At 45.2% G+C, this 8622-nt stretch overlaps 1 protein-coding gene across 2 annotated transcripts in view; it reads left to right on the plus strand.

Annotated features, from left to right (window-relative positions):
• The window catches only part of LOC132780788 (reticulon-2), a 46672-nt gene that overhangs the window by 24417 nt on the left and 13633 nt on the right, over nucleotides 1-8622 (plus strand). The window lies entirely within an intron of this gene.

Genomic DNA, 8622 nt, shown 5'->3' on the forward strand with positions numbered 1-8622 from the left:
GTCGTCGACTGGGTTCAGTGCTCCCTGGATAAAGGGGAACTACAAATCCCATATGCCAAGGGCAATCATCCCCAAAATTTAGCCAGTATTTACAGTTGGCCATGTTGGGTCTGTGTGCCAAGGTTGGTCCAGATCTGTCGTCAACTGGGTTCAGTGCTCTCTGGATAAGGGTGAACTACAACTCCCAGATTCCCAGGGCAATCACCTGCAAACCCAACCGGTATTTACAGTTGGCCATGTTGGTCGGTGAGCCAAATTTGGTCCATATCTGTCAGCAATTGGGTTCAGTGCTCTCTGGATAAAGGGGAACTACAACTCCCAGATTCCCAGGGCAATCACCTGCAAACCTAGCTGGTATTTACAGTTGGCCATGTTGTGTGTGTGTGCCAAGTTTGGTTCAGATCTGTCGTTGGCGGCGTTCTGGATAAAGGTGAACTACAATTCCCAGATTTCCAGGGCAATCACCTGCAAACCCAGCCGGTTTTTACAGTTGGCCATGTTGGGTCTGTGTGCCAAGTGTGGTCCAAATCTGTCATCGGTGGGGTTCTGGATAAGGGTGAACTACAACTCCCAGATTCTCAAGGCAATCGCCCCCAAACCCAGCTGGTATTTACAGTTGGCCATGTTGGGTTTGTGTGCCAAACTTGGTCCAGATTTGTCGTCAGCTGGGTTCAGTGCTCTCTGGATGAGGGTGAACTACAACTCCCAGTATTCCATGGCGGTTAAAGTGGTTCCAAACATGGATTTGGTTGGGTCGGTTCGCTTCGTCCAATCCAGCTTGTTCTGCTGACCATAACGATAAGGGCTGAGCCGCCATTTTTAATTTTGGCCGAAATGGGCCACGTGACAGCTGGTCAAGGGTCCTCGTATTGGGCTTTGACCTCTCTCTAGCATTGAATCTTTTGGATTTTCCTTTGTTTTAGTGATTCTTTTTATTTAGTGGGACTATTTATTTATTTATCATGTCAGGAGCGAACCAAAACAATTGTATTGCATTTTTTAACAAACAAACAAACAAAACACAAAGTTTGCAAGCTTGGTAGTTGATTAGATGTCCTTTGACCGGTATCTGGCCACTTGGAGTGCCTCTGGTGTTGCCGCAAGAAGGTCCTCCCTCGTGCATGTGGTGGGACTCAGGTTGCATTGCAGCAGGTGGTCAGTGGTTTGCTCTTCTCCGCACTCGCATGTTGTGTACTCCACTTTGTGGCCCCATTTTTTAAGGTTGGCTCTGCATCTCGTGGTGCCAGAGCGCAGTCTATTCAGCGTCTTCCAAGTTGCCCAGTTTTCTGTGTGCCAAGGGGTGAGTCTCTCATCTGGTATCAGGTGCTGGGTTTGAGCCTGCCACTTTTGGACTCTCGGTTGCTGAGGTGTTGCAGCGAGTGTCTCTGTAGATCTTAGAAAACTATTTATTGATTTAAGTCGTTGACGTGCTGGCTGATACCCAAACAGGGGTTGGGCTGGAGATATCACTGCCTTGGTCCTTTCACTATTGGCTGCCACTTCCCGGCGGATGTCAGGTGGTGCAATACCGGCTAAGCAGTGTAATTTCTCCCGTGGTGTAGGGCGCAGACACCCCATGATAATGCAGCATGTCTCATTAAGAGCCACATCTACTGTTTTAGCGTGGTGAGATGTGTTCCACACCGGGAATGCATACTCAGCAGCAGAGTAGCATAGCGCAGGGGCAGATGTCTTCACTGTGTCTGGTTGTGATCCCCAGGTTGTGCCAGTCAGCTTCCGTATGATGTTGTTTCTAGCGCCCACTTTTTGCTTGATGTTCAGGCAGTTCTTCTTGTCAGTCGGAGCACGGTCCAGAGTGACTCCCAGGTATTTGGGTGCGCTGCAATGCTCCAGTGGGATTCCTTCCCAGGTCATAATCCTCAGAGCTCGGGATGCTGGTCTGTTCTTAAGATGGAAAGCACATGTCTGTGTCTTAGATGGGTTAGGGATCAGCTGGTTTTCCCTGTAACAGGCAGTAAGGGCATCTAGAGCTTCAGAGAACTTTGGAGAGCGGGACTGGGAGTTGGGGAAGTAAGGGACGGGTGGGCAGAGTGTGCACATATTTGGGGGGTAGGGAGAAAAGAAAGAGCATCTCTTTCCTCTTGGTGAGCTTTTCTTTAACAATATTTGGGTGGATTGTCGAAGGCTTTCATAGATGGAATCATTGGGTTGCTATGAGTTTTTTCGGGCGGTCTGGTCATGTTCCAGAAGCATTCTCTCCTGACATTTCACCTGCGTCTAGGGCAGGCATCCCCAGAGGTTGTGAGGTCTGTTGGAAACTAGGCAAGTGAGGTTTATATCCATGTGGAATGATGTCCAGGGTGGGAGAAAGAACTCTTGTCTGTTGGAGGCAAGTGTGAATGTTGCAGTTGATCACCTTGATTGCCATTTAATGGCCTTGCAGCTTCAAAGCCTGGCTGCTTCGAAGCCTGGAACACTCAACAAACAGTGGAATTCCAGACATTTTATAGTCCATTTAAAGTATATTATAATGACCAATTAATAGCAATTAGTAAATTAATTAACTGAAGCAATTAACAAAGAGAACCTAGAAATGTGCATTGGGAAATATGCATTGGGCCTGCTAACCTAGAAATATGCTGAAACATTCACACCTAGCTCCAACAGAGAAGAGCTCTTTGCCCCACCCCAGCCATTCCACAGATATATAAACCCATTTTCCTAATTCCAACAGACCTCACTACCTCTGAGGATGCTTGCCATAGATGCAGGCGAAACATCAGGAGAAAATACCTCTAGAACATGGCCATATAGCCCAAAAAAACCCACAAGAACCTAGTGATTCCAGCCATGAAAGCCTTCGACAATACAATGTGCATTGGGTTTGTTGTTGAAGGCTTTCATGAACTGAATAATCTTGATTGCTAATTAATGGCCTTGCAGCTTCGAAGCCTGGCTGCTTCGAAGCCTGGAACACTCAACAAACAGTGGAATTTCAGAAAGGAAACAATCAGGGTCTGCTAACACCTCCCAACAAGGTTTCCCCCAGGCAGCAACCAGCCAGGCTTTGAAACTGCAAGGCCATTCAGTGCCAATCAAGCTGGCCAATTACAACATTGTATTGTCAAAGGCTTTCATGAGCAGAATCAATGGGTTGCTGTGAGTTTTCCAGGCTGTCTGGCCATGTTCCAGAAGCATTCTCTCCTGATGTTTCACCAGCATCTATGGTAGGCATCCTCAGAGGTTGTGAAATCTGTTGGAAATTAGGAAATTTGGGTTTATATATCTGTGGAATAATATCCAGGGTGGGAGAAAAAACTCTTGTCTGTTTGAAGCAAGTGTGAATGTTGCAATTGGCCACCTTGATTAGCATTTAATAGCCTAGCAGTTTCAAGGTCTGGCTCCTTATTACTGGGGGAATCCTTTGTTGGCAGGTGAGGATGCCTGCCATAGATGCAGGCAAAACATCAGGAGAGAATGCTTCTGGAACATGGCTAAACAACCCAATATTTGGGTGGCTCTGAAAGCCTTGAGTCACCCTTTAGCTTCATTTTCTCCTCCCCTCCTCTCATTCAGGAAATAGTTTTAATAGATATTTATTATTATTATTATTATTATTATTATTATTATTATTGACACAAAAGCACAGCATGTCACAGCAGACGAGATCTCTCTGCTGGATTTCGTATCCCAAAATCCCAAGTCGAACCCTTCCCAAGCGTCTAGGACTGTGTGATGTATTTCCGAATGATGCGCGCAGATCCAATTCAGGGGGCCTTTTGCAGTTGACAGATCGCGATTTGGTCAGTGTTTATTGTTTCCAAATGCTGGCTGAGATCTTTTGGCACGGCACCTAGTTTGCCCATGACCACTGGGATCACCTGGACTGGTTTACACCAGAGCCTTTGCCGTTCGATTTTGAGGTCTTGATAGCGGCTGAGTTTCTCCTGTTGTTTTTCCTCAATGCGACTCTCACCTGGAATGGTGACATCCATAATCCAGACTTTTTTCTTTTCCACAATCGTGATGTCTGGCATGTTGTGTTCCAAAACTTTGTCAGTCTAGATTCGAAAGTGCCACAGGATTTTTGCATGTTCATTTCCCACTCGCTTTGCAGGTTGATGATCCCTTTAAAAGTTCTTGACTCCTGGCAGGTGGTCCTTATTTATTATTTATTTATTTCATTTACTTATACCCCGCCCTTCTCACCCCGGGGGGGGGGGACTCAGGGCGGCTTACAGAGGAGGCATAATTAAATGCCTAACAATTGACAGTAATACAAATACAAAAAGCAATAAGCAATTCAACAATTAGAATTAAAATCCTTGTGACATACGTTCCAGTGAATCATCTGGGCCACAGAGTTGTGCCTCTGTTTGTAGTCCGTCTGTGTGATCTTCTTGCAGCAGCTGAGGAGATGGTCCATGATTTCCTCAGCTTCCTTGCACAGTCTGCATTTTGAGTCATCCACTAATTTTTCGATCCTGGCCTTACTGGCCTTTCTCCTAATGTCTTGCTCCTGGGCTGCAAGAATCAGGCCTTCTTCTCTCTCCTTCTTCAGGGTTCCATTCATGAGCCATCACCAGGTCTTCTCCTTGTCCACTTTTCCTTCAATCTTCTCAAGGAACTGCCCAAGGAACTGTCAGCTCTGGTTTGGAGTGCAGTTTTCTTGTACTGACTCTTTGTCTGCTGTGCTTTTAGAAGTTTCCGATTATTGACTTCATTCAAAGCAGGTTCTTGGCTTTCCTTTCCATCTTCTGCCAGGGCATTGTGATTTTTCATCTTCAACTGCTTGTTTTACTTATAGCCCTCTGCCACCAGGACTTCTAGACAGGTAGAGCCGGTCAACATCATTATGAGGGTGTTGTGAATTATGAATGGTCATTATTATTATTATTATTTGAAACACAACAAGGTGAGTCCACAGCAGACACTCTGTTGGCTGTTGAATTGGATCACACGTTAGACACTTCCCAAGTGTCTAGGACTGTGTGATGATGATGATGATGATGATGATGATGATGATTATTATTATTATTATTACTTGAAACACAACAAGATGAGTCCACAGCAAACAAGATCACTCTGCTGGCTGTTGTATTGGATCACACGTCGGACCCTTCCCAAGTGTCTAGGACTGTGTGATGTATCGCTGAATAATGTGTGCAGATCCCAGTAAGGTGGCCTTCTGCAGCTGGAAGATGGTAATTTTGTCAGCGCCGATTGTGTTTAAGTGCAGGCCAAGGTCTTGAGGCACTGCACCCAGTGTTCCGATCACCACTGGGACCCCCTTGACTGGCTTGTGCCGGAGTCTTTGCAGTTCAATCTTTAAATCCTCATATCGTGTCAGCTTTTCCAGGTGTTTCTCTGCAATCTTGCTGTCACCTAGGATTGCAACATCAACAATCCATACTCTCTTTTTTAACACAATCGTGAGGTCAGGAGTCTTGTGCTCCAAAACTTTGTCTGTCTGAATTCGGAAGTCCCAGAGTAACTTGATGTGTTCATTTTCTGTAACTTTTTCCAGCTTGTGTTCCCACCAGTTCTTTGTCGCAGGCAGATGGTGTTTGTGGCACAAGTTCCAATTAATCACCTGAGCAACGGTGTTGTGCCTCTGCTTGCAGTCTGACCACGATCTTCTTGCAGCAGCTGAGGATGGGATCTATTGTTTCGTCGGCTTCCTTGCAGAGTCTACACTTGGGATCTGTTGTTGACTTTTCAATTGTGGCTTGGGTGGCCTTGGTTCGAATGGCTTGTTCTTGGGCTGCCAGAATCAGGCCCTCCTTTGTCTCCTTTTTCAAAGTTCCATTTGTGAGCCACAGCCATGTTTTTTCCTTTGTCAATTTGGCTGGAGACATCATCATCATCATCATCATTATTATTATTATTATTTTTATTATTATTATTATTACTAGCTGTACCGCCACGCTTTGCTGTGGCCAACCTTCCCTCCCTCTTTCTCTCCTTTTTTCCTACCCTTCCTTCCCTCCCTCTTTCCTTCCCTCCCTCCTTTTCTTTCCCTTCTTCTTTCTTCCTTCTCTACCTGTTTCTTTTCTCGCTTCCTTTGCTCTTTGGTTCCATCCTTCCTTGTCTCTTTGCTTCCTTCCCTCCCTCTTTCTCTCTTTCATTCCTTCTCTCCTTCCTTCATTCATTCCTTCCTTCCCTCTTTCACTTTTTTATTTCCTTCTCTTCTTCCCTCCTTCTTTCTCTCTTTCTCTCCTTCTCTTCTTCCTTCCATCTCTACCCTTCTTTCCTTCCTTCTCTCCTTCTTTCTCTTCTCTCCCACTTTCTCTCCTTCCTTCTCTACTTACTTCCTTTTCTTTCCTTCCTTCTCTCCTTCCCTCCTTCTTTCTCTTCTCTCCTCATTTTCTCCCTCCTTCGCTCCTTCCTTCTCTACCCTTCTTTCTTTCCTTCCTTCTCTCCTTCCCTCCTTCTTTCTCTTCTCTCCCTCATTTTCTCCCTCCTTCGCTCCTTCTTTCTCTACCCTTCTTTCTTTCCTTCCTTCTCTCCTTTCCTCCTTCTTTCTCTCTTTCTCTCATTTCTTCTCTACTTATTTCCTTCTCTACCCTTTTTTTCTTTCCTTCTTTCTCTCCCCTCCTTCTCTCCCTCTTTATTCCTTCCCCCTTTCTGTGTATGTGTTTTGTGTGTGTGTGTTCATATATATGTGTTTGCCTATATGTGTGGTTTTGCGCATGCATTGTAATGTAATTTTGGGCTTTGTTTTTTTTTTGTTTTTTAAGTCTCTTTTGCTGTGTTTTTCAGTGTTTTTATGAGTGAAGGACATACATTGGGTTGTTAGGTGTCTTGTGTCCAAATTTGGTGTCAATTCGTCCAGTGGTTTTTGAGTTCTGTTAATCCCACAAACAAACATTACATTTTTATTTATATAGACTAGCCATCCCCTGCCACGCGTTGCTATGGCCCACTTTGGTGGTCATGGGGGTTTTGTGTGGAGGGTTTGGCCCAATTCTATCATTGGTGGGATTCAGAATGCTCTGCGATTCTAAGTGAACTATAAATCCCAGGAACTGCAACTCCCAAATGTCAAGATTCTATTTCCCCCAAACTCCCCCAGTGTTCACATTTGGGCATATTGAGTATTTGTGCCAAGTTTGGTCCAGATCCATCATTGTTTGTGTCCACAGTGTTCTCTGGATGTAGGTAAACTACAATTCCCAAACTCAACATCAATGCCCACCAAACCCTTCTAGTGTTTTCTGTTGGTCATGGGAATCCTGTGTGCCAAGTTTGATTCATTTCCATCATTGGTTGAGTTCAGAATGCTCTTTGATCGTAGGTGAACTATAAATCCCAGCAAATACAACTCCCAAATGACAAAATCAATTTTTTGAGTGAAGGACATAAATTGTGTTGTTAGGTGTCTCGTATCCAAAATTGGTGTCGATTCGTCCAGTGGTTTTTGAGTTCTGTTAATCCTACAAACAGACATTACATTTTTATTTATATAGATTATTATTATTAATCCCAGCAAACAAATAGAAAAGCCTCATACTCTGAAAACTACTACCTAGTTACTTACCTAACTACAATTTAATTCTTTTGCCAACAAGTTCTCTCTGTTTATATTTCTCTGTTTGCTCTAGAAAGAAAAGAAATTCCTAAAAAATTGGGGGAAGATCCAAACGTTATGAAACTTGGCGGGCTAACAGTGGTAGATGTGTCCTCCAAGTGTGGTCATTTTCATCCCAATAGTCCTAAAAATGACAGGAAGGGGAACCTGGGAGCACCCCCCCCCCCCATTGTCGAGCTACATTTTTTGGCTTCAGAACGAAAGCAGCTATCCAGCTATCTGTCTGTTTCCAGGAAATATGCGTAAACAGATGTGGGCATCACCCAAAATTCAGCCAGCAGAAATGGAGCAAGGTTCAGTTGAAACACACAAGCTTATCAGACAAGGCCACTGACCATTGCTTCAAGATGACCGAAAGTGACCCCGATGCCCATCAAGTGACCAGGAGGCCCTGGCCTTGGTGCCTGTATGGGTCACTTGACCCTCGGACGCCTGGACAAGGGCCAGCCCAATGACGCAGCAACCCCAAGCGATGGGAATAAGGTTTCAAAGAAGCGGAAAGGGAGTGCCTTAACCAATCCCACAAAATTAGGCAGAGGCAAACTTCGGCCCTCCAGGCGTTTTGGACTCCAACTCCCACAATTCCTAGGAACCATCTCCAGCAGCATTCTCTCCTGATGTTTCGCCTGTATTTGTGGCTAATGGCATCTTCGGAGATTCTGATGGAAGTGAGGCAAGTGGTGTGCATGGAATGTGTCCAGAGGAGGGCGACTAAAACGATCAAGGTTCTGGAGAACAAGCCCTATGAGGAGCGGCTTAAAGAGCTGGGCATGTTTAGCCTGAAGAAGAGAAGGCTGAGAGGAGATATGATGAGAGCCATGTATGAATATGTGAGGGGAAGTCATAGGGAGGAGGGAGCAAGCTTGTTTTCTACTGCCCTGGAGACTAGGAAAGAGCCCCTGTGTGTGTGAAGGAAGTGTGAATGTTGCAATGAGCCAACTTGAATAGCATTGAGTAGCCATGAAGCTGCAAAGTCCATCAGTGAGGGTATTTGCATAGGGGTAGCCTGGCCTCTGTTGCCTGGAGGCACGCTCTGTGGAATGATGTCCACGGTGGGAGAAAGAACCCTT

The sequence above is a fragment of the Anolis sagrei genome, chromosome Y (genome assembly GCF_037176765.1).
Source record: "Anolis sagrei isolate rAnoSag1 chromosome Y, rAnoSag1.mat, whole genome shotgun sequence".
In the NCBI taxonomy this organism is placed as follows: Eukaryota; Metazoa; Chordata; class Lepidosauria; order Squamata; family Dactyloidae; genus Anolis; species Anolis sagrei.